Source organism: Mauremys reevesii, linkage group 1 (genome assembly GCF_016161935.1).
Source record: "Mauremys reevesii isolate NIE-2019 linkage group 1, ASM1616193v1, whole genome shotgun sequence".
NCBI lineage: Eukaryota > Metazoa > Chordata > Testudines > Geoemydidae > Mauremys > Mauremys reevesii.
In genome coordinates this window covers 203,341,610-203,353,288 of record NC_052623.1, presented here as the reverse complement: position 1 = coordinate 203,353,288, position 11,679 = coordinate 203,341,610, and the positions used below count along the sequence as shown (strand labels likewise).

At 47.1% G+C, this 11,679-nt stretch overlaps 1 long non-coding RNA gene across 1 annotated transcript; it reads right to left on the bottom strand.

The window, feature by feature from the left end:
* Positions 1–7,835: 7,835 nt before the first annotated feature.
* LOC120395872 lies at positions 7,836–11,104 on the bottom strand. The gene is made up of 3 exons (XR_005592868.1): positions 10,674–11,104; positions 9,980–10,037; positions 7,836–8,091 (listed from the first exon to the last, which is right to left on the bottom strand). It is a non-coding gene; the product is annotated as an uncharacterized LOC120395872 (long non-coding RNA).
* Positions 11,105–11,679: the final 575 nt, after the last annotated feature.

Here is an 11,679-nt window from a genome sequence, read left to right as displayed (position 1 = left end):
CTTACAGAAAGCCTAAAAATAAGCCCCCAGACGGTTTATGAGAAACGGCAATGGAGGAGGATGACACACTCCATTTATGGCATGTTTGAAATGTTTTCTTAATGCAGCCCAGAATTGATTTATGACCACACCCACCCACCTGTTTATTTAGAGCTTTCAACCAATATTTAAGAGCAGTTTATTATGCTCCCCGTGGCTGATATACTGTAGCAATGCACCAGGCATGAAATCATTAGTTAAGCCCTGACAGAACACAGACAAGGCAAACAAAAGACCTTAGCGTGCCATGCCGCTGACCCAGCTAGAAGAATGAGTTTAGAACAAACCAACCAAAACATGGGGATTTTTTGCCTCGCAAATCTGAGGAGCTGCTAAATGAATTAAAGTGCCCCAGAGGAACACAAAATCCTTCACACTACAGCTCAGTGTGCGGGGAGGGAGTGGAGTTAGGGTCCCTGTGTTCCAATCCCAACTCTGCCCCTGACTGATGCTCTGTCTGGCCTCTGAGAGGTCACTACTTCTCTTTGGGTGATGCTCTACATTGGTTTACCTCTGCTCCCACTAAAGTCCACAGTGAAACTCCCATTGAGTCAGGCCAATGCTGAGCGCTTTTGAAAATCCTGTCCTTTGTGCCTGGGTTTACCCACCAAGAAAATGGGGATTATAATCCTTCTCAACCTCACAGGGGCCCTGCTCTTACCCCCAAAGTTCCCATTGAAATCAACGGAGCAGAGTCAGCCCCATGGTGGTATGAAGTTAACTAATGCCTGTAAACCGTGTTGACATCCTCAGATTTAAGGTATCACCATGTGGGAGAGTGAATTACTGGTATATACACCAAAAAAGTAAAAACTCTCTCAAGCGCCTTTGGGGTGAAATTGAGCAAAATAAAAGTGTAGGTTAAATCTCAGGTGACGTGTCCTAATGGTGCGGATCTGTTAGACTGTGGAGAAATCCCCCAAGAAAGGCCATGGAAGCTCCAGTGCTTGAGTCATTTAAAACAGGACAGGGGGCTAAAGCTGTGAGGAATATGCTGTTGGGAACAATCTTGGGTTCACCAGAGGATGGACTAGATTAAACTTAATCTCTAGGGCAAAAGTCCTGAGGTCTTTACTCAATGTTTACTAAGTCCTTACTCAAGCAAAACTCCCATTGGCATCAGTGGGAATTTGACCAAATAAAAAGTGCCTAAGGACTTAAGGATCTGGTCCAACGGCTTTAGGCGTAAGTAGCCAAATTCAAAGGTTCCCTTCACCCAGATCCATCCTTTAAAGTCTACAAAAGCAGACTAGCACAGGGAGTGAATGGTCAGTGAGCCATTGAAAGCTTATGTAAAATGGGACAGTGAAGAGATGCCAGGCCAAGATAATACTTCAAGGAACAGCATGTAATGTGAACACTCCTTCCCTCTCACTAGCTCCAGGTCAGATGTGCTCAGATGACAAGTCAAAAGATGATGGGTCAAATTTATCCCTAGTGTAAGTCCATTCAAGTCAATGCAATGGATGCAGTGCCTTACCCTACCCACAAATCAGCCATTGGGCCAGATTCTCTGGTGTAAAGGGTCATAGGTCTATTGATTTCCGTGCATAAGCTCATTTACACCTGCTGAGAATCTGGCCAACTGGCTTAAAGTCACAGTTCCACACACACACACACACCCTCCCAGGGCTTCAGTTTCCTTTTCTTCTTTTTTCTTAATTATGAAAATGTCTGTTAATGTCGCAGTGTTCAACACAGACAAATCAGGAAATACAAAGAGCATCCTGCAGGAACATTTCACACCTCAATCTCTTGCCAAGCTACAGGTCTAAGCAGCCAGTGCAGCTGGCAGGGTATAGGCATCTGGGACTTGCTGAGGCATAAGCCCTCGAGTGGCCCTGCTCCCGTGTTTTGGGCTAGCTGCAGCCCTCAGTGGATTTCAGGAAGAGCTGGTCAAACATCAGAACAAACAAATATTTAGCAACTACTGGGGTTTCCAATTGGTTCACCTATTTTCAAGCCCTTCAATACTAGTGAATTCACACAGCTTCAAAACTGTTCTGCATGGCTCTGTCAAACACACACAGTCAACACTGAATACATGTGTCTTACCTATTGAAACACTTGGGTGAAACAACCTGGAAGCCCGTATGACTGCATTGGAGGGTTCATGAATAATCCCTAGACTTCTGTACCATCAGGGGAGCTGGAACAGTTTGTATAGTGGAGGTGCTAAGAGCCATTGAACCAAACTGTAAACCCTGTGTATGATGGAAACCACTTCAAGCCAGGGGGTGCAGCAACACCCCCTTCACCCGTAGTTCCAGCACCTATGTGTACTTTCCCTTTGCTGAATATTTTCAAATTTTGAATAGATAAGCAAATAATAGGTCTGGGTCGCGCATGCTGGGAGAAGCTGAAATGAAGCCAAAATCTGCCTAATTTTGTAATGAGTGGTGGACGCTGTTTGACCAGGTCTAGTTTCAGGAGTAGCCCTAAACAGAGTGCAGTGCAGAATACTAGCCAACAGCAGAGTGTGCTCTAGCCTACGCACTTGTGCAAGGCCATGGGAGGGAGTAAAGGCCCCCTTGCATGGCCTGTGTTAGCCCAGGCTGGACTGAAACGCAGGGGAGAACAAGGGCTGCTCTGGCAATGCTTCCAATTGGGGAGCAAGTGGATGGGGGTAGACGAGGTGGAGCCGGGGCTCTGCCTCCTACATGCCACCAATGCAACTGGCTGGACATGGACGGAGGAGTGCCCTGCATTCCATAATGGGATGTTGCATGTGTAAGCAGAGTCAGGATGAGCTCTACCCTGACATCTGATGGTAAATTGTGGGGAGTGTGGAAAGAATGTCAGGTATTTGCATTAGCACTCCCACCCCACTTAGCATAACACACAGCAGTCTGGGATGGTTATTTTCACAGCTGTGGGATCCCCAGTTTCTTTGTTATTGGGGCAGGAGAAATAAAATGTTGTCACCCTGATTAAGTAAATGAGGAACTACAAAACTGTCTTATGATAAAGGGTTTCATTATCAACTAAATAGCACTTGCTAGACAAGGGACATGGGTTCCAAACCCCAGTGAATTGAGAGAGGCTGGGGACAGGTATCTGTACTTGGTGGTGCAGGCTCCTTGTGTGAGCCAGAGGCACCAGTTTTGCCTATGCCTCTCCACCATGGAATGTCAGAGTTAATTTTTGATTCCTTTAAGAATCTAGATACAGGTTACTGAGCTGAACTCACTTTGGACCAGTAGTGCACTAGCACTAGGCTCCCCTACTGTGAGCTGAAATCACTAAAGAGCTGGAATTGCTGAGCTGAGAGCACTGAGTACTGTGCTAACTAGTGGGGGAGCCTGAAGCTATACTGTGGAGCAGAGCAGCTGGCAGAGTGGAGCCGAGCAGTTTCCGAGGATGGCTGGAGCGGATCACAGGACAGCTGGTGGACCAGAGCAGCTGGTAGAGCGGAGCAGCTGTGGGACGGGTGGAGCAGCCCACGGAGCAAGCGGAGCTGAGCAGTTGTGGGGACGACTAGTGGAAGCAGAACCCCATGAAGAGGTAGGGCAGTTGGCCCCAAACCACGTAAGGTGCCCCTTTCTACCCAGGCTGGGGAGGGGGACCTCTGCAGGTAGACTCTCGAACTCTGGGGCTGCCTGACCTGGGACAGAGACTTTTGGATTGTGGGACTTTTGGGACTGTGGGTGATTTGGGGGTTGCTGGACTCAAGAGACCAGAGAGAAGGACACGGCCCAATTTCCTTGGGTGGGTCTTTGCTCACGGTTTGATCTATGAACTCTAGCTGAGGTATTTTCCCAATTTAATGCTTGTTGTTTATCTCATGTAATTAAACCTTTTCTGCTACACCAAGACTCTGTGCTTGCGAGAGGGAAAGTATTGCCTCCTTGAGGCGCCCAGGGGTGTGTGTAAGATTTTCCCAGGTCACTGGGTGGGGGCTCGAGCTGGTTTTGCATTACATTGTAGGGAAGGGACCCATATGTATTGAACCCGGCTCTTGCTGCTATTGTTTCGGCCTGGCAGAAGGGTTACACATGTTAATCCCCTTCCCTGGGGCAACAGGATTGCTCCTTCCTGGAGGCACTTTGCCTCTCTGAGTCTCTCAGGGATCCCCTAGGGTGATACATAGACACATTGTCCCTTGTTCAGGGCTATTCCCTCGAGCCACAATCTAGCCACTAGACCCCAAGTGTTTCACTTGAGATTGCCTATTGTTCATTTGCCCTGTCAGCTGAAGCAATGATCACGGGGGAGTTGCAGGAGTTACACTCTGCTCTCTGTGTCGCTGGTGCTGCTGGCCCTGGTGTCACTGAGTGGATTTTTTTGCCCTGAATTACTACTAGACTCTTGCTAAATACTCCACTGGGGTTCTCCCACTCAGAGCACAGCATGTCCCCGATGTGATGGTGGTGTATTATTTGTGAAAACACAGCGTGCACCTGACCGGATTTGGTGCCAATAACAAAGGAGGAGGAGGAGTGTTACAAAGCACAACCTGCTGTGGATGCCAAAAATAGCTGATAAGAATCCTTTGAGCAATGGAGAGATAACAAACTCGTATCTTAGCACCGGCAGAGATCACTGATTAAGGTGCGGACTGGCACACGGGGTGGCTGAGGGGCTGGTAATGGGATGTAAAGATTTTCATCACAGTGTCATTGGTATGAATTCAGCAAGTCAACAGTGACTGAAATTCATTACAAGCTGACAGCCCTTCACTGTGAAATAATCTGGGGGCCTCTGGCCAATTGCTACTGAACCGGTGGGTATGTCACCAAAGCCACCATCACATTTGAGCCAAGGGTCCAAAACCTGTACAGACTAGGGAGGCTGAACTCCACTCTTGTTCCTACAGGGGGGTTCTCTCAGACAGGGCTCAGGAAATGCTGACAGGGCCAGGCAAGGGACCAGCCTTGCTGTCACACGTGCTGTACTTACTCTGTGGAGGAAGGAAGGTCTTCAGGGCTCTCAGTCTAGGACCTTTCAACAGCACTAAATTCAATTTAAAGACCAACCGACTTTGCAAAGGAGCTATTTTCTGTGGTCATTGCCTGGTGACTAAGGGTACGTCTACACAGCACTCGGTGGTGTGACTGCAGCGCATGTAGACCTGCCCGAGCTTGCTTCAAGCTAGCTAGCTTGGGTGCCAAGAGCAGTGTAGCTATGGCGGCACAGGTTTCATCCCAACCTAGCTACCCGCACACATGCTCTGGGTCCTGGGCAGGCTTGTACAACCCATGCTGGAGTCCGTGCTGTGGCGGCTTCACTGCTGTTGGTACCTGAACTAGCTAGATAAAAGCTAGGTCAGGTCTGTGTACACACACCCTGACTGCAGTGTAGCTGAACCCAGAGAGGGAGGGCATTGGAAGGCTGTGGAGGGAAAGATGCCAACAGGGTCCTTACAGCCATCTTCAGCCACTCATCCCCTTTGCACCCGAGAAGGCGGGCTGGCACTCAAGGAGCTAGCAATTCAATCTGTACTTGCTTTGTGAGTGTGAAGTTTCCCAAGCCGCGCTCCAGTGATTGGAGACAGAATGCTCTCTCCCTTCTAAACCCCGTGATGTGCTTTAGGGAGTGGCTGGTCTAACAAACATGAATTGGATTCTTCCTAATGAGAAGCAGGAAAGGCCTATTGAACAGAATAATAACTCCATTTGCAATTGTTTCCCAAAGGTGGGTAAGCTGGTGTTTCCTTTGTCAGCTTGTGGAATCGCTACTGAGATGGTGTCCCAAGCGTTTACTCCTCCTGCTTCTTAACTCCCTCCAGTCCAGTGTTTTTCCTCAGCGTTGCAAACCCACGCCTGTTCTGCTAGCTTTGTTCTCAGTGTTCTCCATTGTTCGGCAGAGTCCAGAAAACAGGAAGCTCTAACTGCCATCAGGCCTATGCTATGAACTCTTGTACAAGATGCCTTTACTACCAGTGTTTTGCATTTCTACAGCATCTTTCACCCCAAACACATTAACAAATGAAGTCTCACAGTCCCTTTTGAGGGCCTGTAGGCAAAGGATTACTTCTTCCACATATATCCAGTAGGAACCGGTTCTCCCACCACTGAAATTCAGCAGCTGTTTAATAGTGCACCACAGCAGCACTCAACGGCAGTTTAGGATGCAAGGTGAAGGAAAATGCTAAGGGCCAGCTCCTCAGCTGGTGTAAAGCAGCATAGCTCCACAGAAGTCCATGCTAATAGAAAAGGGTGCTCTGATTAGGTTGTAAGGTACTAGTTATACTAGATTGAATTTCTGTAGCATCTCTCATCTGAGGTGATCACAGTTACTCCTGAGGGCATTCTGCACCAAAAAATTAAAAATTCTGCGCACAGTATTTTAAAATTTTGCAAGCTTTATTTGTCAATAAATAAATGCAGAGGCTCCAGCATGGCAGTGGGGAGCACAGGCCACTGGCTGTACAAAGGTGGGAGATCACCCTGCAGCCTCCCCATCCCCCACCCCCAGGACACGGACTCAGTGGAGAGGCTGCACCCTACCCTGACACAGCACAAGGACCAGGCCTACCCCAGAAACACCCTGGGGCCCTGCCCCTCTGCGCTAGGTGCACCAGGTGTGGGACAGGCAGGCTCAAGCAGGCAGGCTCCAAGTGTGGAGGGGCTCAGTGTGGGGTGAAAGGATGCTGTGTGGGACAATCTGGGTGCAGGCTACTTAGGGGGGGTTCTAGGTGTGGGGGAATTTGGATGCACAGAGGCTCATTGGGGGACTTTCAGGTACAGGGGCAGTGGGACTCTGCAGGGGCTTCCAGGAGAAAGTGGTTGGGGTTCAGTGGAGGGGTCTGGGTGGGGGGATCTGGGAGGAGTGAGGCTTGGTGGGGTGGGGGTCTGGTGCACCTCGATGGAAGCATCCCCTTTCTGTTCTTTTATCCAGTCCTGTCGATCATGCAGCTCTGCACAGCTCTCTACCTTGCAAGAAGCTGCGTGGGCGGGTGTCTGCACCCACAGGGCACCCCTGTGCAGTGAATGGGGCTTTGTGTGGGTGCAGGGCTCTGCTCACATGGAACAGTTTGCAGGAATGGGGGGCTGATGTGGTCAATCGCACCTTACAGCTTCTCCATTGTTCAGCGTGACACACAGTCTGCCTCAAGCCGAGGCTGCTTCATTTGTTCGCCTTATTTCCCTGTAGCTCTCTTTCTGATCATTTAATTTGAACTCCTCTTTGTTGTCTTTATTTGTAGATTTTCTCTTTGATGATTTGTGCTGGCCAATGCAAAGACAGGCACCCACAGTCAAACCCTGAGCTACTTACTCAGTAGCTTTTACTTAGTCTTTCCTCAGGCAAACTTCCCATGAATTCCCCATCATCCCCCGGTGATCTGCACATGGCTCTGACTGTTACTGCATAGGAGAAAGGGGTGTCACCTGCTCCCGTGGCAGGTAACACCATGTGCTCCCTTCCCCCCCTTTCATTGCTCTCTGTGAAGGTCAGAGCTGCATGGAGGGCACTGACAGGCCTATAGCACAAGTAGGGACAGCATGGGATGGGGAGACTCACACCCAGGGCCAAGGCTGGTGAGCATATCTCTGCTGCAGCATTCACAGTCCAGCTCTGTGCCTGGTGCCTTATCTGAAAGGTCAGACAAGGGAGAAAGAACAAATAGCACCAGTAAAATATTAAACCACATTCCCCAGATAAGCAACTGGGGCTGCTTCATTAAGGAAACATGCCCAGGGAAACCATCTGGAGTTGGCTGGAGAAGGGACTTTTAGCTGGCAGGATCCCCACCCTCCCACAGATCCCAGAACACAAGCCTCCCCTGACTTATATTCACTTTAAAAAAGAAGAAGCGAGGAGCCGTCAAACAATGGTCAATCAATCCCATTTGTTCTGCTTAACGGAGAACAATCTTGCAAGCTTGGACTGGTCAGTTATTGCTCCAGGTACATTTGTTCCTTCACCATTATGTTCGCTGGGGCAACTGGATGATTCAGGATGATGGTGGTTTACATGACCTCCGGCTGAATAAGGCACTGCTGTTCCAGCAGCTCTGGAACACCTGCTAGCCAGAGAACCATCCTCGATTCCCTACCCCAAGTTCTGTTAGCTTTAAGCATGTGCTTCAGTGCTTTGCTGAATCTGGACCTATATAAGAAGAAAGGCTGGTGGTTATCTGACTGACCTTAAAGACTAGACTCACCAAGGGCCAGACTATGATGATGTATATCCAGAATAGTCCTGTTGAATGGAGATCCTCTGCATTTGTACTGGTGTAACCTATTAGAATTGGTCTTGAGGACCATGGGCCACTCGCATCTCCAGGGACACTCCACTCAGCCAACGGGACTACTCACGTGACTGGAGAATGCGTAGAACCCTTAAGTTGCAAGCGCCTCAGGGCAGGGGCCCTGCTTTTCATTTGTTTGTGAAGCACCATGCACTTCAGTACTGATTTTTATATATATATAAAAGAGCCAGATCCTAGTCTCTTGAAGTCAGTTGCCATTGATTTCAGGGACACCTAGATTTGATCTGAAATAATAAGTATCACAGAGCATAGCTGGGGGCACACAATCATGTACACAGGTTTCAGACACCGCTTTTCAGGCTGTCTGTGGCCCCACAATAGCTACAGTGACAACAAAGAGAAGCACTAAATAGAGCTGATTGGAAAAGACCAAGTGTCGTCCTCTGGAATTTTGGGGGGGAAATGAAACATTTTGATTTTTCCAATTTTTTTCACCAATATTTCCCAGTTTTCTTGACAAAGAATTGAATCCCAAATAACTTTCTGAAAACTGGAACATTTTAGAACCAAGTGAAGATTTTCACAGAAGATTTTCCATATGGATGGAAGACTTTCAACCAGCCTATTCATAAGCATGTACCCCCTCCCCATCCTTTCAAGGTTTGCTGAGCACACAAGAAAAACCAACAAAATGATCTGGACAAAACAGCTCCAGAGAGAAGGACAAAGAAAATCGCAATGGTGACAGAGTTGGCCAATTCCATCTCTGCTGTAACTTCATCCATTGAAATGGCTTTACACCAGGAATGGTTTTGGCCCCGGTAAGTTTGTTTCATTTTCCAGAGCGTTTTCTGCATGCAACTTTTTTGAATCCATGATTTAATGGCTTTCTCTACTGAGAAATAAAATCTGAAGACCGGGAAACTCTCTCCTCAGATCCATCCCCCTCTGGATGCTCTAGTCAGCCTTGTTTCTCTTCTGAACGGTTCTCAGGCATGTTTTAAAATGTCACACACTCTATATTCTTGCATCATCGCTCTCACTGTCACCTCCACTGCTCTGACTTTCAAGAACAGCCTTAGAAAGCAAATGTGCTATCAGTGTGTGGGTTGACCTGCTCTACTTATCAGTAGGAAAAACACAGTATAATCCCTGACAGGGCTGCAGACAAGAGCAAGATCTGTGGCTGACTAACACCGCATGGATGAGCAGTTTTATAATAAGGAGTCATAAGTGGAAGAGGAAGAAGGAAATGCTTTGGGCTGAGGAACCCCTGTCTCCACTCCCCAGTTACAATACAAATGTAAAAAAAATAGCCATCTCTGGGAATATGACCCCTGGGCACAACTGTGAGTTTCACACTTGGTTCTTTACCAAACAAATTTTAAAATATACTTTTCCAGCATCTTATAGACTAACAGACGTTTTGCAGCATGAGCTTTCGTGGGTGAATACCCACTTCTTCTTCTGCTTGCATCCGAAGAAGTGGGTATTCACCCACAAAAGCTCATGCTGCAAAACGTCTGTTAGTCTATAAGGTGCCACAGGATTCTTTGCTGCTTCTACAGAACCAGACTAACACGGCTACCCCTCTGATACTTTTCCAGCATGCAAACTAGAGAGGGGCCCAAGATGCACAATTCAGATCCGGATACCAATTCTGAACATCCCAAGAACTATCTAAAGACAAAGGCTAGTTCAAAACTCAGATCCAGATCTCAAGTACTCTAAAGCTGGGAAGTGTTGAGTTCTCTATTTTAATTTAAGACCAACACTAGTACTTACATGACAAATGTCCTCATTTAGGAGTTTGCAGCATTGTTGTAGCCAAGTTGGTATGAAGCTATGAGAAAGACAGTATGGGTGAGGTAATATCTGTTATTGGACCACCTTCTGTTGGTGGAAGAGATAAGCTTTCGAGCACCACAGGGCAATTCTTCAGGTCTGGATGATTTTTAGGAGCTAGCAGAATGTGGTGCTTTGCTCAGGACACTCAGTACTGTAAACCTCTGTGTTACCCCTCTGCTTTAGCAAAAATGAGCTTTACTAGAGATTAGCCTGTGTGTGTGTCAGTTCCCTGCCACACCAGTCTGTCTATCTCACCAGCAAACTCCTCAAGATTCTGCCAGTCTTTACCTTGCCTTGCAAGTAACAATCATTGAACTCCAATTCCCGATGTGGAAGCGAGAACTGAGTTTTTCTCCAACACCGAGTTCCTCAGAGACAGCTCTCTGCCATGGCCAGTCCCTTTCACTGAGCACTCACAGAAAGGATTAAGTTTGCTGCCTTCAAAGAGACAGAGAACACGCAAGCCTGTTAATTTTGCTTCACTTCAATATAACAGCACTGAGATGGTTTACAGTAAATCTAAGTTTATGAACAAAGAACAGAGATTTAAGTAATACTAAGCAAGAGAAAAAGAGACAGGTGTGGTTACAAACAACAAAAGAAAACATGCTTTCCAGTGACTAGAACTTACTTTTAGCAAGTTGCAATCTGTGCCTGAGCAGTTTTCTCACTTACATCAAGATATCGGCAACTCTACCGCTCCAAGCCCTGGGATCCAACGTTCACAGAATCTGAGGGTGCTGCTCCCTTGATTTCCTAAGTGATGGATCACTAGCATGTCTTTTTGCTCTCTTTTCCCCTGCAAAGTCCATTGTCTTTGTCTCAAGAGCCAAGAAGACTTCCTGGGGGTGCAAATTCAGATCACCAGTGTTGTCACTAAATTGTTTCCTCCACAGTTTGTTAGCTTGATGGCTTTGATTACCTTATGTGTAAATGTACCTCAGTGTCCTCTGCCTATAATCAAGCTACTCAGCCAGGTAAATCCATGTTCCTTTTTTGAGGGCAGATTTAATTTATGCACTGCCTCCAAAACATATTTTAAGAATATATTTCCAGCACACAGACATAACTTCTTACACCCAACCCATACATACATCACACAATGATTTTTGGGACCACTGTGACACCAGTTTACATATGATACCCTACATGACACCTCTTACCTAACTATTATGACAACAATGTGCTGGGGGTACTGATTGTTTCAGCCTTGATATGAATTACCATACAGTGGGGTTTTTGCTTGTGGGCATTGAGGGATGCTTAGGATAACATAGAGTTATGAATTCAAGTTCCCAAGCTCATCTTTTGAAGGTGTGCAAGTTTCTTTTGAGGATGAGAACTGATAGGTCAGATATGGAGGTACTTAATGGTGCCTATTGCTCAGCAAAGTGCTGAAACTTGTTTCACCGTGTTCCTCCTTAAAGCTGTCCTCCTCAAATGTATCTCAATTGAGTTAAACAGGATGGGTCCCTCAATTGGGTTCAGTTTCCTCATCTTTTTTCCCAGATATTCTGATTGTATCTTTCAGATGTTAGCAGGTTTGAGAGGGATCTGACCAACCGCTGGTACCTGGGTACCATTTTAGATGGGTGAAAAAGTGTAGAAGCTGCCCACCCCTCACCTTTGGTCATCCC